The sequence below is a fragment of the Hyperolius riggenbachi genome, chromosome 5 (assembly GCF_040937935.1).
Source record: "Hyperolius riggenbachi isolate aHypRig1 chromosome 5, aHypRig1.pri, whole genome shotgun sequence".
In the NCBI taxonomy this organism is placed as follows: Eukaryota; Metazoa; Chordata; class Amphibia; order Anura; family Hyperoliidae; genus Hyperolius; species Hyperolius riggenbachi.
The window spans coordinates 36921049-36946238 of NC_090650.1; the positions used below are offsets into that span (position 1 = coordinate 36921049).

General features: G+C 45.8%; 1 long non-coding RNA gene across 2 annotated transcripts in view; it reads right to left on the reverse strand.

Annotated features, from left to right (window-relative positions):
- The window catches only part of LOC137518128 (uncharacterized), a 210746-nt gene that overhangs the window by 92717 nt on the left and 92839 nt on the right, over window positions 1-25190 (reverse strand). For both annotated transcript variants that reach the window (XR_011020747.1, XR_011020746.1), the window contains 2 exons: window positions 23406-23559; window positions 1125-1261 (listed from right to left, as the gene is read on the reverse strand). This is a non-coding gene — a long non-coding RNA (uncharacterized lncRNA). The remainder of the gene's footprint in view (window positions 1-1124; window positions 1262-23405; window positions 23560-25190) is intronic.

The window sequence follows — 25190 nt, forward strand, 5'->3', positions numbered from 1 at the left end:
GAGAGGACGTCGCTGATTGGCCCGGGGCCACCATGGATGAGGTGAGATTTGTAGTCGCATACTCTGCATTAGGAAAGGGGGCACAAGAGGTAGTCCCCGGGCTGCATGACATCATGGCGGCAGGTGTTCGTATCGGCGGGTCATTCGTGAGTCGGCGTTCGTAACCCGGGGACTACCTGTATTGGAAAAATATGCTTCCGCGCATGAGCACCACAACAGGAACGCCAAAAATAAAAAAAAAGGTGTGTCACCACAGATTTACATGACTTCCAGTCACCACACGTCACTGTGCATGTTGCCCGACAATGTGCTGTTGCCCGTGCATAAAATTTGCATCTATGGGTGCATCGCATCGCACCGCACCAGGTATGAAATGCTCCATAGACTTAAATTGGTGTAGCGTTACCCTGCGGCAAAACAGGGTAACGTACCACGCTAGTGTGAAAGGGGCCCATCTGTATGGCTGATATTGTGGTGAAACCCCTCATACAGTGTGATGTCAGGGCCATGGCCCCGACAGTGTTCCGCCTGTGAACCTCGTTGCATTGTTGTAAATAACGGCTGTTTCCAACTGCCAAGCAAGCAGTATCTCCCTCTGTGCATAGAACTCTCAGTAAGCAAAAATTACGCAGAGATCACCTGACAGAGGTAAAGGTGTTTCCGTATGCGATAAATGTCAGAATGTAAATCATGGAGAGGAAAGATTTTACAATGGACCAACACAGACTAGATAATTTATAAATAAATAGCGTAAAAAAGAATCAATTTTATTCATTATGTTATTTTCACGATAGTTCCTCTTTAAAGTGGAATGAAACTGACATAACATCCAGTAAAAATTTGTTTTTCTACTCTTTGTTACCCATACAGTTACCATATTTATTTTTGTGCACAAGTAATATTGCCTGTTTACAAATTACAAGTTCCCAAAATACAGTTTATCTGCTCTGAAAGCTGCCATTGCATTTTATTGCATAGCTGCTGTATTTATATAATATTTCTATAATACAGTCTATCTAGTAATCACTTCTCAGCTTTCTGCTTCTACAGCAGAGAGAGTTCATTTACAGTACAGCTGAGAATGTAGCAGATAAAGGAATGTAAACAAAAGATAATGTTCTCACCTCTTTAGATGCGGCCAGAAGCTGCCCACTGAAGCAAGGAGCTTTCCAGCGAAGAATAAAGTGCTGTGTTTAATTGTTTGAATGCTGTTCTGCTACATTTTTGTTGTTGTGGCAGTAGATTTTATGCTGTAAATAACCTTTCAGAGAAAAGAAGCAAGGCTGAGTTTCATACCATTTCAAGTACTTTTTAAATGTGTTTTTATTATTTATATAGCGCTGACATCTTCCGCATCGCTGTACAGAGTATATTGTCTTGCCGCTTAACTGTCCCTCAGAGGAGCTCACAATCTTATCCATACCATAATCATATGTCTATGTATGCATTGTGTAGCGTCTCTATCGTATGGCCAATTCAGGGGGAAGCCAATTAACTTATCTGTATGTTTTTGGGATGTGGGAGGAAACTGGAGTGCCCAGAGGAATCCCATGCAGACACGGGGAGAACATACAAACTGTGTAGATAGTGCCCTGGCTGGGATTTGAACCGGGGACCAAGCACTGTAAGGAGAGAGAGCTAACTACTACGGTGTACAAGTGGAATTGCCGCTGGGAGACTTGGGCGCAGGATACAGCCGATATACGGCTTAGCCTGCTCCTGCACAAGTCCCGGCGGCGGTAATTACTATTCCCCCTCCAGGTCCATGTGGATGGTGGGGAATGATGTAATTTGGCTTCTAGCTATTGCTGGAGTCCGAATTACAGTGTTTGAAAAGTAACTTCAGCTCCATCTTCTGACAGTGCTGAAGTTACTCACTGTGCGCCGCTATAGTCGTAATTCCTATTACGGTGTATGGTGGCGCCGGCTGCGGCAAAATTTCCTGCGCTGGATTTGACGTGATCGACCACTGCTGCCCCATGCTGCAAAGACAGGTTGGAAAGTCGCCATAAAAAAGTGGGTGGGGCAAGACTGCACCCTCCCTGAACGTATGTCTCAGAGAGGTAACACGTAGTCTCAGTAAAAGGCAGCATGGGAATACAGAACTGCGCATGGTATAGGATCTTCTGGTTTATTATTGCAAAAATGCTGACGTTGTGAGATGAAACAAACGTAATTACCTCGATAACAGAATTTTTTGCATTGCATTTACACTGAGCCAGGACTTCAGCCTGAACATTATAAAAAAACGCTCTGCCGTTTTTTTATTTTATTATTTTTTTTCTCTGAAAGCCTATGCTGAAGTCAGACTGGCCCCTTTGAGAAATGTGAATTGTAATGAACTCTCTGTTCCGATTCCCTTTACTCATTGTGAGAGTCTATAAAGTTTCTCGGGAGCCAAAAAGCAAGTGTAATTCAAGATAAATTTGAGAAGCCCTGACAATGGGATATACAGCGCTGCGGGTTTTCTTCGCCATTAACATTTTCTTTGTGTCCTTTTATTTATTCAGCATAGGACTTACATATGATTTACAATGATAGCTAACAGAAATATAACAAGCAATTACGGGCTTCAGCGCTTGTACGGAGACGCGTCAAGCCGAGCGGATTTTAATGACTTGCGACTTTATGCATTAAAATTGATGAGCTGAAAATGAAAGGCCTTTACTTTTCTGAGGTATTACCTTTAAATTAGGAAGCAATTTACATGCGTAATCATTATTTAAATTAGCACGGCCCACATTCCGTCCAAAAAGCGTCTTCTTCATTGTCAGCGGTGGGTGACGTCATCTCCTTTGGGGACTTTGTAAAAAAAAAAAATATGGGATTGTGTGATGTTTGTCTACAATAAAATTGTATTTAAAGGGCAAATCCCCTCAAAAAATGATACAGTGCTTCAGAAGCTGCTTTGTAACTTAATGTTATTAAAAAAGACCTTTCCATTTCAAACGGCAGCCAACTATGATTTGTTAAAATTCCTAAAAGATTTCATTTCCAATTCTTTGCAGTCATGGCAACAGTACCCTGATTATCATACAAAACACTCTCCTTTTGGTGCACAGAACACTCCAGATAAGAATTGAACGTAAGGTTCTTATAGTGCATGTCCATTTCTAGAACAGGAGGCTGGGGGGCAGCGTTTGCTGTGACACCCATGCTAACCTAGAAATGAAAAACACATACAGTATGTAAGTAGATAAATACTAGTTCTACTTAAACACTAGTTCTGCTTACATAACAAATGTGTTGCACTGTCCACGTTATGATTCCTGTGATTCCTTTTATAAAGTAAAAACAGAGAATCCTATTCTAGACAGTTTCCATCTTGGTTACCTTTGACCTCCTGACATAATTTCCTCCTTCACGCTTTTTTTTTCCCTCTTGCTAATTGTGTATTCATTACCCACCCTCCTCCCAGGATAAAGGGAAGAGAAGGAATGTATTATAGATAAAAAGACCCCCCAGCATGCAACTGTTTGGCAATGGCAATTAAAGGGCCAGTGCTCTTAAGGTATGTGATAACTCCAAACCATAACAGCAGAAAAAGTTTTGAAAGTTGTGAATGCAGGATTAGAATCTTTATCACTTAATACACTCTGACCAGTTGCTGTTGAAATTAGATTTTTATGGTGACAATCCTGCTTTAAGCCCTCTACACGCGCTAGATGAAATATGGGCGTTAACAACCACCTCTACCGAGAATCCAGCATGTGTAAAGTAGCTCCAAGCCCTGTTTGGCCAGCGATTTCCATGTCAGATCAAATCAGTCATGTGTTGGCTGAGGGCATTGTTCTCTCCACTTAACCTGCCCACCAAGTAACGTCACTCCTGTGCTGCTCCACCAAGTCTCCACCCCCTCAGGGGCATATATGGGTAATATAGCACCTATGGTAAGCACTGAAATAATCAAATAGCCAGGTGCCTTATGATAAACAAATTAAATAGCCAGGTATGTTAACATAAAATTATGAAATAGTCAGATGTGCCCTATATACATAAATTAAGCAGCCATGTAACAGAATTAATCTGCTGTGAGCTCTGAGCTCTGAGTGGCATGGCATGGGGCAGCCATGGCATAGCAGCACAGGGGCAGGCATGGCAAAGCAGCACAGGGGCAGGCATGGAAGCGAAACACAGGGGCAGGCATGATGCACATGGTGCTGTGGCGCCCATGGCATGAGCCATGCTTGTACCCATCTAGGTATGCCTCTGGCACCCCTCCCTTCCCCCAGCATAGCAACTGAATGTATTGTTTAACTGCAGGCTAGCAACACATCTGTACAGTTTCGGCCCTACAGTGCTGCACAAGTGTACGAGTACCAATCCCTGTCAGGAAATATGCCTCATACGTCTGTATGAGGCCTTAGTTACCATCTAAACTTCTTAGCTTCACTTCTTCATCTTCACATTCGAAGTATTGTCTCGCACTTACTAATGGATCAAACCCATAGTCTTTAAGGGGAGTGCGAAAGCTGAAAAGAGGGATGACGCCCTCTATGCAGTATTCAACAAGGGAGAAAGCTGGCACATCCAAAATCAATCTTTATTAGTTCCATGTAAAAATATGGCCAACGTTTCGGAGCCACGTAGGACCCCTTTATCAAGGCAATATCTGCTCTGAGGCAAAGATCTGTTTGCTGCTGTGCAAAAAATTCTGCATAGGAATTCGGGAGTCTGGCTCCTCTAAAACACTCGCTGTCAGCGATGTGTATTCATCTGAGGTCAGCAGCAGCCTCGGCTCCGAAACGTTGGCCATATTTTTACATGGAACTAATAAAGATTGATTTTGGTTGTGCCAGCTTTCTCCCTTGTTCTTCATCTTCAGCCTGCTGAAGTCACACATGCCTGATCCCTTTCAGTTTATTGGTCTCACCCATCCACCCCCCACATGACTTGATCTTGGTCCTTTCCCTCCCCCATATGACCAATCACCAGTCCTCTGCACCACATCACTGCACACATTTGTGTCTGAACTGTGAACTTTAAAGGACAACTGTAGTGAGAAGTATATGGAGGCTGCCCTATTTATTTCCTTTTAAACAATACCAGTTGCCTGGCAGCCCTGCTGGTCGATTTGGCTGCAGTGGTGCCTGAATTACACCAGAAATAAGCATGCAGCTAATCTTGTCAGATCTGACAATAATGTCAGAAACGCCTGATCTGCTGCATGTTTGTTCAGGGTCTTAGTATTTGTGGCAAAGGCAGACAGCCAGGTAACTGGTATTGCTTAAAAGGAAATAAGTATGGCAAGCCTCCATATCCCTCTTGCTACAGTTGTACTTTAAAACTGTGTATTAAAGGATATATTTGAGGTGACATGTGACATGATGAGATAGACATGTGTATGTACAGTGCCAAGCACACAGCCAACTATGCTGTGTTCCTTATTTTCATTCTTTACCTGAAAGAGCTAAACATCAGTAGAGATGTGGCGAACGGTTCTCTGAACCGTACGCTGGCGAACATCTCCAAATCCGGGGGAGCGCATCCTAGATCGCGCTCCTGTTGCCGGGCACTTCCTGCGCGTGTGCGTGACGTCATGAACGTCATGAACGACGTCACGCTCATGCGCAGACAGTGCCCGGCAACAGGAGCGCGAACTAGGACGCGCTCTGCCGGGCAGCTCAGGTGTACTACTCCGGGTCAGAGCGACCCGGAAGTAGTAAAAGCCCCAGAGATGTTCGCCGAGCGAACAGTTCGCAACATCCCTACCAGGCAGCAGTGAGCAGATACCAGGCAGCAACAAGCAGTTATCAGTCAGCAGTGAGCAGATACCAGGCAGCAACAAGCAGTTACCAGGCAGCAGCAAGCAGTTACCAGGCAGCAGTGAGCAGATACCAGGCAGCAACAAGCAGTTACCAGGCAGCAGCAAGCAGTTACCAGGCAGCAACAAGCAGTTACCAGGCAGCAACAAGCAGTTACCAGGCAGCAACAAGCAGTTACCAGGCAGCAACAAGCAGTTACCAGGCAGCAACAAGCAGTTACCAGGCAGCAGTGAGCAGATACCAGGCAGCAGCAAGCAGATACCAGGCAGCAGCAAGCAGATACCAGGCAGCAACAAGCAGTTACCAGGCAGCAGCAAGCAGTTACCAGGCAGCAGCAAGCAGTTACCAGGCAGCAGCAAGCAGTTACCAGGCAGCAGCAAGCAGTTACCAGGCAGCAGCGAGCAGTTACCAGGCAGCAGTGAGCAGTTACCAGGCAGCAGTGAGCAGTTGTGAGAGTTTGAGAGCCATTTCACTGCCTATTCACAGTCCATGGAAAAGAGGCCTTACCCTAGCAAGTCTGACATTGCAAATCTGGCCTAATTGGCTATTCATGAGGCAATGCTCATGCAAATGCATTCACAAACCAATACCACAAAGCAGTCACCCTGCTACATGCTACATTAGCACTATCCGGCTTAGTGCACACCAGAGCGGTTCGGCAGCGTTTTGCGATCCACTTGCGGCTGCGGATACGCTTGGGTAATGTATTTCAATGGGCTGGTGCACACCAGAGCGGGAGGCGTTTTGCTGAAACGCATACTCCCGAGGTGAGGCATTTTTTGGATTGCGGAGGCGTTCCTGCCTCCAATGTAAAGTATAGGAAAAACGCAAACCGCTCTGAAAAACGGCAGTTCAGAGCGGTTTTGCAGGCGTTTTTGTTACAGAAGCTGTTCAGTAACAGCTTTACTGTAACAATATATGAAATCTACTACACCAAAAACGCTTTACAAAACCGCAAAATGCTACGTGAAATGCTACAGAAAAATAAGAAAAAGCGTTTCAAAATCTGCTAGCATTTTGCGGATCTGCTAGCAGTTTTTGGTGTGCTCCAGGCCTCCAGGAGCGCCACGGGGAGGATTCCCAATGCCCCCTTTTTATACAACTGGGGGGACCGCAGGGTCCCAGGCTCTCTCACTGCCTGGAAACCACAGCGGCACCCCGGAGGGGGAGGCTGGGTGGCGTGGACGACCCCCTCCCCCCCAAGTGTGGCCAGCGCCGGGGAGAGCCGTCTGCACCCACCTCCCAATATTAAAAACAGGCACTTACCTTAACGTCCATTGCGTTCTGCTACATGCGCATTAATTTGGGGGCACCACATGAGAAAGGAGAGAAGCATGTGTCACCCCGAGCTTTAGAGCTCAGGGCTGGCTCACATACAGCACTCCAGAGAGGGGGGGGGGGGAGGACAGGCGCACTCACTCCAGGGTTCACACCACCGGAGCAAGCCATCCACCACCTGCCTCCAAAGGATACAAACTGCACAAAATGCTTTCCATGAGAAAATGAATGCGCATGTAGCAGAACCCAATGGACGTTAAGGTAAGTGGCTGTTTTTAATATTAGGAGGTGGGTGCGGACGGCTCTCCCCAGCGCTGGCCACGCTTGGGGGGGGGGGGGGTAGGGCGGCTGCGCCACCCAGCCTCCCACTCCGGGGAGCCGCTGTGGTTCCCAGGCAGCGAGAAAGCACTTTGCAGTATTGGTTTTTTGACCCTGCATAGTTTGGCATGCGAAAGCAAATGCATATTTGCATGAGCATTGCCTCATGAATAGCCAATTAGGCCGGATTTGCAGAGCCAGACTTGCTAGGGTTAAACTTGGTGTTTGAGCACGCATACATTTTCTCATGGAAAGCCTACTTCTTCTTGCATCAAGGTTGAGGCACGTACTCTATTAGATAGATAGATGCGGCGTATGCTACGACGCGGGTAGGCTAGTTGTTTTTAATTTTGTAGTTGGCATTCAATAAAGATTTTTGCATCTACTTTGCATCCTGATTTTTACAACTATAATCTTTGCTCATCTTTGTATATATAGCTACCGGGGGGATTTCAGGTATCCAAGCAGAAGCCAAAATCACCTTCAATGGGAAAAATGAGAGAGAGAGAGAGAGAGACCTGTGCCCCTCCTTCTCTATTCCTTCCTTCAGCCTGTGGCCCCTCCTTCTCTATTCCTACCTTCAGCCTGTGCCCCCTCCTTCTCTATTCCTTTCTTCAGCCTGTGCCCCTCCTTCTCTATTCCTTTCTTCAGCCTGTGCCCCTCCTTCTCTATTCCTACCTTCAGCCTGTGTCTCCTCCTTCTCTATTCCTTCCTTCAGCCTGTGTCTCCTCCTTCTCTATTCCTACCTTCAGCCTGTGCCCCTCCTTCTCTATTCCTACCTTCAGCCTGTGCCCCTCCTTCTCTATTCCTTCCTTCAGCCTGTGCCCCTCCTTCTCTATTCCTTCCTTCAGCCTGTGCCCCTCCTTCTCTATTCCTTTCTTCAGCCTGTGCCCCTCCTTCTCTATTCCTACCTTCAGCCTGTGCCCCCTGCTTCTCTATTCCTTTCTTCAGCCTGTGCCCCTCCTTCTCTATTCCTTTCCTTAGCCTGTTCCCCTCCTTCTCTATTCTTTTCTTCAGCCTGTGATCCTCCTTCTCTATTCCTTCTTTCAGCCTGTGCTCCTCCTTCTCTATTCCTTCCTTCAGCCTGTGCCCCTCCTTCTCTATTCCTTCCTTTAGCCTTTGGCCCTCCTTCTCTATTCCTTCCTTCAGCCTATGCTCCTCCTTCTCTATACCTTCCTTCAGCCTATGCCCATCCTTCTCTATTCCTTCATTCAACTTGTGCCCCTCCTTCTCTATTCCTACCTTCAGCCTGTGCCCCCTCCTTCTCTATTCCTTCCTTCAGCCTGTGCCCCTCCTTCTCTATTCCTTCCTTCAGCCTGTACCCCTCCTTCTCTATTCCTTCCTTCAGCCTGTGCCCCTCCTTCTTTATTCCTTCCTTCAGCCTGTGCCCCTCCTTCTCTATTCCTTCCTTCAGCCTGTGCCCCTCCTTCTTTATTCCTTCCTTCAGCCTGTGCCCCTCCTTCTTTATTCCTTCCTTCAGCCTGTGCCCCTCCTTCTCTATTCCTTCCGTCAGCCTGTACCCCTCCTTCTCTATTCCTTCATTCAGCCTGTGCCCCTCCTTCTCTATTTCTTCCTTCAGCCTGTGCCCCCTCCTTCTCTATTCCTTCCGTCAGCCTTTACCCCTCCTTCTCTATTCTGTCCTTCAGCCTGTGCCCCTCCTTCCCTATTCCTTTCTTCAGCCTGTGTCTCCTCCTTCTCTATTCCTTCCTTCAGCCTGTGCCCCTCCTTCTCTATTCCTTCCTTCAGCCTGTGCCCCTCCTTCTCTATTCCTTCCTTCAGCCTGTACCCCTCCTTCTCTATTCCTTCCTTCAGCCTGTGCCCCTCCTTCTTTATTCCTTCCTTCAGCCTGTGCCCCTCCTTCTCTATTCCTTCCGTCAGCCTGTGCCCCTCCTTCTTTATTCCTTCCTTCAGCCTGTTCCCCTCCTTCTCTATTCCTTCCTTCAGCCTGTGTCTCCTCCTTCTCTATTCCTTCTTTCAGCCTGTGCTCCTCCTTCTCTATTCCTTCCTTCAGCCTGTGCCCCTCCTTCTCTATTCCTTCCTTTAGCCTTTGGCCCTCCTTCTCTATTCCTTCCTTCAGCCTATGCTCCTCCTTCCCTATTCCTTCCTTCAGCCTGTGTCTCCTCCTTCTCTATTCCTTCTTTCAGCCTGTGCTCCTCCTTCTCTATTCCTTCCTTCAGCCTGTGCCCCTCCTTCTCTATTCCTTCCTTTAGCCTTTGGCCCTCCTTCTCTATTCCTTCCTTCAGCCTATGCTCCTCCTTCTCTATACCTTCCTTCAGCCTATGCCCATCCTTCTCTATTCCTTCATTCAACTTGTGCCCCTCCTTCTCTATTCCTACCTTCAGCCTGTGCCCCCTCCTTCTCTATTCCTTCCTTCAGCCTGTGCCCCTCCTTCTCTATTCCATCCTTCAGCCTGTTGCCCCTCCTTCTCTATTCCTTCCTTCAGCCTGTACCCCTCCTTCTCTATTCCTTCCTTCAGCCTGTGCCCCTCCTTCTTTATTCCTTCTTTCAGCCTGTGCCCCTCCTTCTCTATTCCTTCCTTCAGCCTGTGCCCCTCCTTCTTTATTCCTTCCTTCAGCCTGTGCCCCTCCTTCTTTATTCCTTCCTTCAGCCTGTGCCCCTCCTTCTCTATTCCTTCCGTCAGCCTGTACCCCTCCTTCTCTATTCCTTCATTCAGCCTGTGCCCCTCCTTCTCTATTTCTTCCTTCAGCCTGTGCCCCCTCCTTCTCTATTCCTTCCGTCAGCCTTTACCCCTCCTTCTCTATTCTGTCCTTCAGCCTGTGCCCCTCCTTCCCTATTCCTTTCTTCAGCCTGTGTCTCCTCCTTCTCTATTCCTTCCTTCAGCCTGTGCCCCTCCTTCTCTATTCCTTCCTTCAGCCTGTGCCCCTCCTTCTCTATTCCTTCCTTCAGCCTGTACCCCTCCTTCCTATTCCTTCCTTCAGCCTGTGCCCCTCCTTCTTTATTCCTTCCTTCAGCCTGTGCCCCTCCTTCTCTATTCCTTCCGTCAGCCTGTGCCCCTCCTTCTTTATTCCTTCCTTCAGCCTGTGGCCCTCCTTCTCTATTCCTTCCTTCAGCCTATGCTCCTCCTTCTCTATTCCTTCCTTCAGCCTGTGCCCCTCCTTCTCTATTCCTTCCTTCAGCCTGTGCCCCTCCTTCTCTATTCCTTCCTTCAGCCTGTGCCCCTCCTTCTCTATTCCTTCCTTTAGCCTGCGCCCCTCCTTCTCTATTCTTTCCCTCAGCTTGTGGCCCTTTGCCTTCTTCCTCCTGTATTAGTTCTACAGTCTGTGCCCAACCTTCTATATTCTATCCATCAGTCTGTGTCCCCTGGTTTTCTTCAGCCTGTGCTCTCTGTCCCTCCTTCTCTAGGCCATCCCTTGGTCTGTGCCCTTTAACTCATAATTCTTTGTTTGAAGAAGCAAAAAAAAGCATAATAGTTTTCCAATCTGAGACAATAAAATAAAAAGTTTTAACTTCTACATTTGTTGATGACTTTCTCTAAACTTATGTGGATCTCATATAAAACTAGAAGAGGGCAAATGAGTCAGGAACAAATAAAAAGAAAAAAAAACAACATAAGCTGAAACTCATCCTGGAGGCATGCAGTAATGTACATGAAATGATCTGGCCGGCAATGAAAGATAGAACGTTGCTACTGTGGCCATGGATGGGGCTTTGTGCGAGCTGCAGCTGCTGTTGCATACATAATGACTTTTAAATGCAGTGACATTAGAGGAAACAAATGTAAGCGACTATGTCATTTACTAAAGCACAGATCACAGCACAAATTACACATTCTCCGCAGCCAGGGACGGCGCCTCATCCGCTGATTGGGGCAGAGGATATATCCCACTTATTTGTGTATATGTGTTTAATTTTCCCTATGCGTTCTAGCCAGACTCTTCAGCCTACAGTGACACATGTGCGGGAGGAGACCACCGCTCATTGCAGAAGCTGACCCATAATTCTTAGTAGCTCGCTGAACGCCAACGTTCATATTTAAAGCTCAGTTCATATACAGATTTTATATGCAATAAAGCCACAGTTTTAAAGGACACTTGACTTGACTTCATGACGTCACGCACATGCGCAGAGAGCGCCCGGCAACAGGAGCGCGATCTAGGACGCGCTTTGCCGGGCAGCGCAGGCGTACTACTCCGGGTCAGAGCGACCCGGAAGTAGTAAAAGCCCCATGCTTTCAGAGATGTTCGCCAGCGAACGGTTCGGGAACCGTTCGCTACATCTCTACTGCCTGGTAACTGCTTGCTGAGCACACAGCTCAACAGTCCGTGGAAAAGAGGCCTTAAACTTGGTGTTTGAGCACGCATACATTTTCTCATGCAAAGTACTTCTTCTTCTTGTTTGAAGGTTGAGGCACTCAGTCTATTATATATATAGATTAAAAACAATGCAGCCAAACCTGGGCCATAGGCCCCTAATTACACAAACATGAACTCAGAGCCCTGTACTTATACAGAGTATAGATGAAATGATGGCTCACCCAGGAGTCTCTGCGACCTAATAATATTTAACAGTGCCACTGCCACAGATAAATAATAATCAGTTTGTAATACAGTGGCACTGCGCCGCAGAGATAATCCCCCAGAGAGGCATACAAATATAAATTGTTAATACCTTCAATAAGCTGCTGCTAATTGATAAATTGGGCCAGTGCTCCAAAGAACAAACTAACATATAAGTTATATTCAAAAATTCAGGATTCCATATAGTGAAAATACATACTGTAACTATGAGGTAGTAAACTAAGTGTTGAGGTAGATAAGAGTGAGATAGAACCGTACAGGTAAATAGCAGCGTATAGAGAAAGATGGTCTCATAAAGCGCACACAATGAGGTGAATAAGTGTAAGGAAGGAAGAACCGATAGCAGCGGGATAAGAAGTGTATTAGCACAAGGCTCACCTAATGGGATCGGTAAAAGGTCTCAAGAATGTCTGCAGCAGCGCACAGCCACAGCAGTTAAGGCACCTGTGTTTTCACTGACCTGAGGAAGCACCAGCGAAACACGTTGTCAATTTTATGTGTCCGAATAAAAAGACCTTTTTTCAATCAACTGTGTCCAAATTCTTAAAATGAGGTAAGATTACCTCTCTGTTCATAAGATTAACAGTTTATTAGCCCATCTTTAATGCATTTGGCGCCTCCACCCCTGTTTTAAGTGTCTTGTCGTCATACCTCTTTTAGAGGTGATAGCTTTTTAGTTGTTCTAAAGAACTTGCAGAGTGCGTGGTGAATTATATGTGAATTATATGTGAGGTTGGGCTGTATTTGGTAACACTTGATAAAGGCCATGAGGCTGAAACATTGTGTGTGCTACTATGGTGTAAAAAAAGACACAGCTATAACTGTATAAATCCAGGTGGAGACCCAGTCATCTTTTTTTCCTTGTGGTATTTCCCTGCACCCCTGGTGGATCCGGGAGCTGAATTCCAGCAGTTGATCCTGGGGACTGCTGCTTTTGTGCACGGTTAATTTCCCGCCTGCTCTGACGGTTGTTGCAGGGATTTGCAACCCACCTTTGTGAGTATATACATCCAGGCCTAGATTTACGACACAGAAGCCTATAGTCACAAATGTCTTAGAACCCTAGACTTCGCCCTCCATGAGCCTACAAACCCCCACCGAACTACATCTCAAGTGTGCTCAGAGGTGTAGCTAGAGTTTTCAGCACTTGGGGACAAAGACAGTGTTTGCGCCCCCCCCTCCAAACACACACACACAAAATGGGTGTGGCCACACATCAGAATGTGGTCGTAGTCATGGGTGGAGTCAAATGTTATTAAAATAGCCATTTGTGCCCCCTTACCTTTTCAGAAAGCCAAATGTGCCCCCCGTTCCTCTGTTTACATAGCCACATGTGCCCCCCTTTAAATAACCTTTTTCTGCTGCTAACGCTTCTGCGCTCTTCTACAGAGGGAGAGAGAGAAGCAGGGGCACTTCGGGCAGCCAGCAAGCCGCCTCTCATGCATGTGGGGGTGCAACGGCCGCACTGAGCGCACTAACAGTGCTTCGCCCGGTGACACATGTCCGCCCTTGCCCACCCATAGCTATGCCTCTCAGTGGGCTGGCTGGTCCAGTTGTTACTTCTACCTTACTTCCCCTTGCCCATCATAGGTAACTGCAGGTGACCCTTAGTATTAGGTAGCCAAAGGTACCCTCAGTATTAAGTTGCATAGGGAAGGAGGGAAGAAGGCACTCAAGGAGCAAAGTGAGCTGACTTTCTATCATCAGGCTCCTGTAGACGCAAGCCTACAGTGCCTTATCATAAATCCGCCCCTGTATACATCCTTAGCCATTTGCTTTTCTGAATCCTACACGATTCTGCACCATTGGGCGCTGGTCTCCTTTTGTCTTTTAGATGAACCTGGGATTGTTACAATCACAGGAACCAGCCACATAAGCTATCATAGTCATTCATATTCATTTTTGAATAATCTGTGTTTTAGAGGAGAAAAATAAAACATTTTTTTATGACAATAACACTTTAAAACCTAGTCAGAAATGGCCGTCCCCCTCTTATATTCCTGTCAGCTTCCCTTTTCAGATATTTAACAAAGCCCCATTCAGCAGCCTCAGTGATTTCGCTATCAGTAGATGAGCAGATAGTCTTCTGTGCGTCTGTAGCCCCTTCAGTCTGTTGTATAGAACTCAGCTGCTGTTAAATCACGTCGTATCTCTTTATTGAGCAATAACAAAAAATCAGCAGTCAGCCTTTTTTTTTCTCACCGCCGCTGCGGAGAAGAGAACTGAAGGCTGTGCGGCTGTAATTCCGGATCTTCTTACCAGACGCGGCTGCAGTCGTACATTTCTGTTTAGTGAGTGTGTTAAGGTTTAACTTTTTGCTCCAGGACGTGCGATTTAACATTTATCTAAATTGAACTGGGCTTACTGAGTTTTGCCGCAGGATGCCATACAAACTAATTTCTCCTGCTGTAGTTTGCAGTCTGTTTTAACAGCTCGGAGTGGATTGAGCAGAGTAAACGACTTATCTGTTGTTGTTTCTCCAATTTACTGAAGACCTAGCACTGAAATACCCATTTATAATGGTTCCTGGCTAATATTAGCCTTCCTGCTGCGTTAAAGAGGAACTCCAGTGAAAATAATTTAATAAAAAAAAGTGCTTCATTTTTACAATAATTATGTATAAATGATTTAGTCAGTGTTTGCCCGTTGTAAAGTCTTTCCTCTCCCTAATTTACATTCTGACATTTATCACATGGTGACATTTTTACTGCTAGCAGGTGATATCAGTGAAAGGAGATGCTGCTTGTTTTTTTTTGGCAGTTGAAAACAGCTGTAAACAGCTGTTATTTCCAACAATGCAACAAGGCTCCCACAGTATGATGTCAGAACCATGGTCCTGACATCACACTGTGAGAGGGTTTTCACCACAAGATCAGCCATACAGAGCCCCTTGATGATCTGTTTAACTACAAGTCCAATTTAAAAAAAAAAAAAAACATTTTTGACTTGTTTCCATGGAAACACAGAATCCATGCTGTTCGCATTGGCGGGTTGTTCGTAAGTTGGACGTTCATGAGTTGGACGTCTCTAATTAACCATTATACTGTACACTGTTTTTCCCTTGTTCATAAATAGAGATGTGATCTCAAATTTGACTTTGCAATTTTTTAGACTTTGGGGAGGCTAGATCGGAACTTTGCAAGTGGCTAATCCGATTCTGGGAGTAAATGATTATTTAACTGAAAAATGTATTAATACTTTAAACACTCATTCTAGGGGTATAGCTCGAAATAATGGGGCCCCAGAGTAAAATTTTGGTTGAGGCCCCCTTCCCATCATTACACAAGCATGCCTAGTAGGAAGGTAAATCATCGGTGGAGCCTGGGGACATATGTCAGTTCTCACCTGCAAGCTACACGCTATTCTGCAATTCAAGCGACCCACCAAGGGTCTCTATGAGACCCATTGCAAATACCATAGTCCTGGCCAATGAGACTAATAGACCTCATTTGGCTATGGGACCCATAGCAGCCGCTTTAGCTGCCATGATGATCCCTACGCCACTGACTGAATACGATTAGCTACTTAAAAGGTTCTGGTCTAGTCATTCTGTTCCCAACGGTCAATCATCTATGGGAAGGTTGAATTAAAGTGTATCAAAGGCAAAAATGTAATGCTTACTTAAGTAACACTAGCCACAGAGGTGCTAAGCTTGGTAACGGACTGATTGAGGTGAGTGACTGCTTTTTATTTTTTATTATTTATATGACACTTATGACTCCTGTCTCGTTTTATGCTCAGACATTTGCACTATAATAAGTCTTCAAGGTCCCTCTTCCACAATGTTTATACGACACCAAGAACCCCATGTATAGTTAGTCACACATGCGCTATAGGAATTGTAAAGGATCGCGGAGACACCGCCGCGCGGTCTGGCAGCGGGGCGGCTGTTTCCGCGTTCAGACCGGTGGTTTCCGCACAACAGCATGCGTCTGGTGTGTCTGAGCCTAGTAGTGCACACAGATGGAGAGCTACGCGCGTGCGCGCTAGGAGGCAGGACTTTTATGCCAATAGGAGAGGGATCAGCTGATCAGGGCTGTCAGCTGATCCCAGCGTAGGGAGTGATTGGCTGAGTGGGGCTGGGCGGCGTTGAGGAGCGCTGCACTATATATACTTCTTGCCTGTCAGTTGCTGGTTGTCTGCCGTTGCGAATACTTACGTGTGAGAACTCAGACCAGTCAGATCCCACAGTGTGTTAGAACCAGGAGGACCTGGGAATTCACACTGAGACAGATTACTATTGTGTTATATGTTAGAACAGTTCCAGGGTGTTGACACCACGGACCTCACACCCAAGCTTAGGAATATTGTGACATTACCGTGTTATACTTTAGACCAGTTCTAAGGTGTCGAGACCACGAACCTCACACCCAAGCTTAGGGATACTGTGTCATTGCTGTGTTATACTTTAGACCAGTTCCAGGGTGTTGAGACCACGGACCTCACACCCAATCTTAGGGATACTGTGTCATTGCTGTGTTATACCTTAGACCAGTTCCAGGGTGTTGTGACCAAGGACCTCACACCCAAGCTTAGGGACTCTGTGTTAATACTGTGTTATACTCTAGACTAGTTCCCGGGTGTCGAGATCAAGGAGCTCACATCCCAGTCTAGGACACTGTTATATTTATATGTTATGACTATTTGCTCTGTCGACCTTTCTCTTGCTTTCTGATTCGGTACCTCTGCATATCTGTCTATCTGTTGCCAGACCCTGCCTGTACCCAGTTACCGAATCAGTCTTCTGTCTCTGTACCTCATCTGCTCGTGTGTTGCCGACCTGGCCTGCCCGACCATCCTAGCTGTCACTCTCTCTGAGTGTTCAGTTTATCAGTATTAGCTGTGACATCATTCCACCAGGTGTCAGCTGCAACCAGGACTCCCGCACCTCAGGGAGCCCGGCCTGTTAGCAGCCAGTGGTCACCTCCTTTGGCTGCAGTACAGTTCACCATCTAATACTGTTATCCCTGGTTACCAGGTCCTCACTATCTAAGAGACAGTTTCTGCACCGCCCAGGGCCACCTGCCCCTCAGGTGGCTCTTGGCCGAGTTACTTATATCTCCCGCTCCTTGGGAGATAGCCTACAGTTCATCAGTCACATTACTCATTAGGTGTCCAGAGGTTAGTCATACCTGTATTATTGGTGATTCTGCAGATCATCCATAATCAGGTATACATCTGTATTTTATTTATTTTATTTATTGTATTTATAAAGCGCCAACATATTACGTAGCACTGTATTGTTGATGATTCTGCAGATCATCAACAATCAGATTCTCTCTGTGTGCTGACACCGATCATTACAGAACGGCAGACCTGAAAAACAAAATGGACGCACTTAACAGCCGTCTTGATGCACTCACCACCTCGGTGGAAAATTTCATCAGGGTGCTGGACGGTCATCAGACCCAGATCACAGCATTGTCTAGGTCCATACATGTCCTTCAGATGGCTGTAAACACAGTGCGATCTCCTCCAGTTACAGACTTACGCATGTCTGTACCCGAAAGGTTTTCTGGCCATAGATCTGACTTTCAGAACTTTAAAAATCGAGTAATGTCGTATTTTGAACCGAGACCCAATTCATCAGGAACTGAGGCACAGAGAGTTACTTTTATTAAAGCCCTTCTGTCAGGAGATTCTCAGACTTGGGCATATAGCCTGCAGGAAGGGCATGAGGCTTTAACGTCAGTTGAGGAATTTTTCAAGGCCATGGCCATAATTTATGATGATCCAGACATTGCCTCTACTGCTGAGCGGAAGCTCAAGACTTTGCGTCAAGGCAAGGATCCGGTAGAAGTCTATGCAGCTGAATTCAGGAAGTAGTCTGTGTCAGCCAGATGGGGGTCATTTGCATTATTAGAGTGTTTTTTTTCAGGGTTGTCAGACGCAATCTCAGATTTGATGTTGGGAAACCCTGAACCTAAAACTATTGATGAGGCTATCGCGTTAGCAGTATGGGTTGATCGCCGATTACGCTATCACAAACAAACCCGCGGTAAGAACACTGTAAGATATGTCTCCTACGCCTCTCCTCCACCTGTCTCATCTCCGCCAGAGCCAATGCAAATTGGACAGTCCAAATTGACATGGGTGGAGAGGAATTGCAGGAAAACAGAACAACTCTGTTTATACTGTGCAGAGGAGGGTCATAAGGTGCAGAATTGTCCCAAGAAGTCGGGAAACGCTGCCGCCTAGGTGTAGTGAGAGGTAATACCCTAGGCGCGCAGTCTTTACCTCTAAACAACAATCGTTTGCTCCTTCCCTGTTCAGTCACATGGGAGGGCCAGACTGTTACCACTGAAGCTTTCATAGACTCTGGTTCTGCAGCTAACTTTATAGATTACGAGTTTGCAAAAAACTTGGGGATTCCTATACTCCCATTAGACCAACAGGTTTTGGTCACTGCTGTAGATGACTCTCCTCTGCAAAGTAGACACCCTCTGTCTTGAACCCCGAATTTGAGGTTCAGTGTTGGGGTGCTACATAAGGAGAATCTGCAGTTTTTGGTTCTGCGTATGGCAACCTCTACCGTCATTCTTGGCATGCCATGGTTACAACTTCACTCTCCTCAGATAGATTGGGTTTCAGGTCAGCTAACGAGCTGGTCTACCCATTGTTATCATCATTGTTTAGCGAAAGTAACCGTGGGTAACACCAAGATTATGATTAAAGGTGTGCCAAAACAATACGCAGAATTTGATGACGTGTTCTGTTCCAAATCAGCAGATAAATTCCCCCCCCCACCGTACCTTCAACTGTCCCATCGATTTGAGATCTGGTTGTATGCCTCCCAGGGGTCACCTCTATAATCTGTCTGGGCCTGAGAAGCTAGCTATGCAGGAATACATCAGAGAAAACTTGGCTGAAGGGTTCATCCGTCCCTCTCGTTCACCAGCAGGGGCAAGATTCTTTTTTGTAAAGAAAAAAGATGGAGGCCTCCGTCCCTGCATTGACTATCGAGGCTTAAACAAGATCACAGTGAAAAATCGTTATCCGTTACCCTTGATTGTCGATTTATTCACCCAGGTGACCAACGCCAAGATTTTCTCAAAGCTAGATCTGAGAGGTGCTTACAACCTAGTTCGTATTAGGGATGGTGACGAATGGAAGACGGCCTTTAACACCCCCGACGGGCATTACGAGTATCTGGTGATGCCCTTCGGGTTGTGTAACGCCCCGGCCATCTTCCAGGAGTTGACTAATGAGGTATTCAGGGAGGTGTTGGGGAAGTTCGTCCTAGTCTATCTGGACGATATACTGATTTTTTCATCCAATCTCTCGGAACACCGCAAGCATGTTAGGTTTGTTCTAGAGAAGTTAAGACAGAATCTGCTTTATGCCAAACTAGAGAAATGCCTCTTCGAGGTGACCTTGGTTGCCTTCCTGGGGTACATTATCTCTACATCCGGCCTCTCTATGGATCCAGGGAAGGTTTCTGCTGTCCTGGAGTGGTCTCAGCCTGTAGAACTGAAGGCACTCCAGAGATTTCTGGGTTTCGCCAACTACTACAGGAGGTTCATAAAGGGGTACTCTACCATAGTCTCGTCCCTCACCAGTCTCACCAAGAAAAGGGCTGATACTCACCACTGGTCAGCAGAGACCCATGCTGCCTTTTCTACACTGAAAAAACTGTTCTGTTCCGCACCTATATTGAGACATGTTGATGTCACCTTTCCTTTTATCGTGGAGGTTGATGCTTCAGAGGTGGGGGTGGGAGCTGTATTGTCTCAGAGTTCAGGTTTACAGGGCAAACTCCACCCATGTGCCTACTTTTCTCATAGGTTTTCACCCGCAGAGAAAAACTACGACATAGGCAATCGGGAGCTTTTAGCCATCAAATTAGCTTTTGAGGAATGGCGACGCTGGCTAGAAGGTGCAGAACATAATATCACAGTTTACACTGATCATAAGAATTTGGAGTACATAGAGGGTGCCAACTGCCAAGAGACTTAGCCCCCGTCAGGCCCGATGGTCCCTGTTCTTTGCAAGATTCAGATTTGTAATTACGTATACTCCTGGTAGTAAAAACATCAAGGCCGACGCCTTGTCCAGGTGTTTCGAGCCCGAAAAAATACAGCCCTCAGCCCCTGAGACCATTCTACCTCAGAAGGTAGTTCTGGCAGCCACTGAGACTTGGAAGGATTGGACAGTCACTCTGAGTCCTTACCAACAGGATGTTCCAGAGGGGAAGCCTGATGGGGTCATATTTGTACCACTGCCCTTCCGTCTACAACTCTTGCAACTGTTTCATTCCCATAAAAATGCTGGTCATCCCGGGGCCACCAGAACTCAGGATTTACTGGGCAGATGTGCTTGGTGGCCTTCACTGGCAACAGATTGTAAGGAGTTTGTAAGAGAGTGTGCAGTGTGTGCTAGGAGTAAACCCTCTCGTCGGGCCCCTGTTGGTACTTTGCAACCCTTGCTAGTCCCAAGTGAACCATGGACCCATGTGTCCATGGATTTTGTGCGTGAACTCCCCAGGTCTGCGGGCAAGACGGTCATTTGGGTGGTAGTGGACAGATTCAGTAAGATGGCTCATTTTATTCATTTGAAAGGACTCCCCTCGGCCCAGGAATTGGCTGATCTCTTCATCCAGCATATTTTCCGGCTGCATGGCATTCCGGAAAACATAGTGTCAGATCGAGGAGTCTAATTTGTTTCTAAGTTTTGGAGAGCCTTTTGCCATCAACTGGGTATGGACCTTGCTTTCTCATCAGGCTACCACCCACAGACCAATGGCCAGACCGAGAGAGTTAACCAATCCCTAGAACAGTTCCTCAGATGTTATGTTGCGGATGCGCAATCTGATTGGGTAAAATTGTTGCCGTTCGCAGAATTTGCGCACAACAACCTGAAAAGCTCCTCTTCAGGATTTTCCCCATTTCAGGTGGTCTCGGGAAGATCACCGAAGTTTGCTCCATTGCCGGTGGCATCCACACCATTCCCGGCTCTGGAGATTGGCAGAGAGCTTTAAAGGAAATTTGGGGAATGGTTAAGAGGAACCTAGGGAAAGCTTTCCAAACCCAGAAAAAGCAGGTACATAAGAGGCGGTCTGTAGAGTGGAAGTTTTCTCCAGGAGATCTAGTGTGGGTATCCACTCGGCATTTGGCCTTGAAGCAGCTGTCACCCAAACTGGGTCCTAGATTTATAGGACCATTCCCAGTGTCCAAGAAAATTAATAATGTCACTTATGCGATTGATCTCCCAGCCAGTATGAGAGGTGTGAGATCATTCCATGTGTCTCTATTGAAGCCAGCAGTGCACGTGGATTCCTCTCTCCCCCCCCCCCCCCCCTGTGTTGGTTGATGACCAACCAGAATATGCGATTGAAAAGATCCTGGACTCTCGCTTAGTGCAGAATTCCATACAGTATCTGGTCCACTGGAAAGGATATGCTGTGGAGGAAAGAACTTGGGTGCCAGATTGTCGCATGCATGCGGAGGAATTAAAGAAAGAATTTCATGACTCACATCCTGGGAAGCCTGGTGGGAAGATGCTGAGTTATACTTTAGACCAGTTCCAGGGTGTTGTGACCAAGGACCTCACACCCAAGCTTAGGGATACTGTGTCATTGCTGTGTTATACCTTAGACCAGTTCCAGGGTGTTGTGACCAAGGACCTCACACCCAAGCTTAGGGACTCTGTGTTAATACTGTGTTATACTCTAGACTAGTTCCCGGGTGTCGAGATCAAGGAGCTCACATCCCAGTCTAGTCTATTTGCTCTGTCGACCTTTCTCTTGCTTTTTGATTCGGTACCTCTGCATATCTGTCTATCTGTTGCCAGACCCTGCCTGTACCCGGTTACCGAATCAGTCTTCTGTCTCTGTACCTCATCTGCTCGTGTGTTGCCGACCTGGCCTGCCCGACCATCCTAGCTGTCACTCTCTCTGAGTGTTCAGTTTATCAGTATTAGCAGTGACATCATTCCACCAGGTGTCAGCTGCAACCAGGACTCCTGCACCTCAGGGAGCCCGGCCTGTTAGCAGCCAGTGGTCACCTCCTTTGGCTGCAGTACAGTTCACCATCTAAATTCTGTTATCCCTGGTTACCAGGTCCTCACTATCTAAGAGATAGTGTCTGCAACGCCCAGGGCCACCTGCCCCTCAGGTGGCTCTTAGCCGAGTTACTTATATCTCCCGCTCCTCGGGAGATAGCCTACAGTTCATCAGTCACATTACTCATTAGGTGTCCAGAGGTTAGTCATACTTGTATTATTGGTGATTCTGCAGATCATCCATAATCAGGTATACATCTGTATTCTTGGTGATACTGCAGATCATCAACAATCAGATTCTCTCTGTGTGCTGACACCGATCATTACAGGAATATTTTTATCCAACCAATCAATGTTGATAACATAGGGTCCCATACGGAACTCAACACATTGTTCACCCTTTTTTTCCCTCCCCTCCCCCCTCTCTTAATACAGACCACTGTACATTTTTGCATGCGCTTTTATGTACACTTATGTGCATGCTTAATCACCGCACATGTGGTATGTGTGTATATGTATTTATGTTTGTGTGTATATATATTTGTTTATATTTATGTATAGATATAGTATAAACTAAGGAACCAGGATGGATTTATTCATAATTTTTTAGAAAAAGTTGAATATGTATGTCTGCTTATAGATATGTACACTCCAATCATATTGTTATTTGTTACTTAGCCTTAGTTTTTTTCTGTCATACAGTTATATGCTCCCTTGTATTGCCTGAGGAAGTGGGATATACCCGCGAAATGCGTTGCACCCATCTGGTGTATGTAAATAAACTTTTTGTTGTTGAAATTAGCAACTTTTCTTGTCAGCTTTGGAGGGATAAGTCCAACACAACCCACTTCATTTTAAACCTTTTTAAAGTAATTGTTTTGCTCTTCTGGCGCCTCTGTACAACTGTATCGTTATTTTACCGAGGATTGAACTTCATTCCAATCAATATTTGATACCCTCTCCCCTACGAGAAGTCTTTACCTTTTCTCAAATAGAGCATCAGTGGGGTCTGTATGGCTGATATTGTGGTGAATCCCCTCCCACAAGTGTGATGTCATGACCATGGTCATGACAGTTTGCTGCCTGTGAACCTCGATGCATTGTGAGAAATAATGGCTTTTGCCAAATGCCAAGCAAGCAACAGCTCCCTCTGTTCATAGAACTCTCATTAACGAACATTTTGTACAGATTACCTGGCAGAATTAAAGATGTCACCACCAGTGATACATTTCAAAATGTAAATCAGGGAGAGGAAAAAAATTACACTGGGCAAACTCTGGCTAAATAATCTATAAATGAATAGTGTAAAAAAGAAGCAATTTTATTCATTACGTTATTTTTACTACAGTTCCTCTTTAAATTTTCAGACAAAATACAGAAGCTACAGACCATTTTCCATGTCATCATTTAAGCATTCACAACGCCTGACTCTCTCACTTCAGTTCTGATCCTATCCTTGAGATAAAATAGTGCACATAAAGGCAAAAAGACAAATGGAGGGTATTACCTTGTGCAATGCGAACACAATGGCTTCAACGGGCTGCTAACTTTTACAGGCGCTGTTCAAAGCTTTAGCTACACAAGTTATGTACTGCTGGGTTTGTAAGCTGGACAAGTCGTCAGATCTACAATATATGCTCATCCGGGTCATCTTATTTCATCTGCAAGAGACAGGAATACGCAGCTAAGTTTTAGGTGAGAACTTGAAATAAAAAAGGGGACTGGAGTTAACGCACAAATGGCTATGCAGTCAAAACAGTTTAGGCTGGAAAAAAAACTGAATCCTCCATTTTAACCTTAAAGAACAAGGAAACATAGCTGACTCCATTATGAACAGTGATGAGCGAAAATGCCAATATTCTTTTCACATTAATTCTCGCAAAAATAATGTTGAATTCGATTTTTTTGCAAAAAATCCAACCAAAATAGGTTTTGTTGTTTTCGAGTATATTGCAAATTTTCACAGTACAAAATATTGTAGCGTATAAATATTGTTTTTTGCAGTTTTCGTGGGCAAATATCGATTTTTTGCATTTTTGCAGGAAAAATCTGGATTTTTTTCCTCAAATCGAAATTAGGATTTTCAATGCGAAAATTTACAAACAACACCGATTAAGAACCAAAACAAATTTAGGTCTTGTGCGCCCACCCCTAACCCCGCCCCTCTCCCCCTTCACCAAACCCTGCCCCTCCCCAATCCCTGGGTCTCTACTGCTCTTGCTTTCGCTCTTGTCCTTTTTCCCGCTGCTGATGTTCCAAACTTTTTGAGTCTGTTATCCCCTATGCACGCTGGTATTGCCCACTAGGGATGATCAGAAATGCCTATTTCCAATTCCGCGGCAATTCCGTTTTGCGCCATTGCCTATTTCCGTCTTCCGATTGCTGTTTTTCTGATTTTTCTAATTTCCGATGAGTATTTTATTTGTCCTTTCTTTTTGCATCAGAGAATGCAAATAAAAAAAAAAAAAATAATTAAGAAAAAAATCAGAAAACTGGAATCTTGTGATTTGTCTAAAATGACAGCGGTAATGCGATTTTTGAGAAAAAATTCTACATTCGCTGATTGGTGTAATGCTTCCGAGTTCTGTGAGTGGGCTAAAATGCCCAAGTTGCGGTAAATCAGATTTCCCCGGAATTCCTAAATTCCGATCTGAAATGCCAATTTCCGATTGGAAATGCAGAAATTTCAACTCCACGTAATCCGAACGAGCATCCCTATTGCCCAATGCCCACTCTGACTGAGCCCTCAAGGAGGCTTGCCAGCCTGAACAATACTACCTCACATAATTCTTGACATCAGGGGGTGCACTGCAAGAGGGGAGCGGAAACCCCCGTCGCTACAAATTAGATTCCAAATCTAAATCTTGGTCCACAGGCTCTGACCACTAATAATCCTTTCTTGCCAAAAATTATCATCGGTCTAGATCAGTGATGGCTAACCTTGGCACTCCATCTGTGACAAAACTACAAATCCCATCATGCCTCTGCCTCCCTTAGTTATGCTTAGAGCTGTCAGAGTATTGCAATGCCTCATGGGACTTGTAGTTCCACTACAGCTCGAGTGCCAAGGTTAGCCATCACTGGTCTAGATAAAAAGACCAATGGGGATCTCAGCATATGTAGATGCTTTTGCTGTAAATTTCAGATCGGCATAGTAGCACTTGGCCTGATGAATGAGAGGATGGTAATTTTGCTGTGCGCAGGTAGTGCCAGGGCCGGATTTACCATAAGGCACTGTAGGCAAGTGCCTATTGGCGCCTGATAATGGAAAGGTGGCTCACTCCTCTCCCCT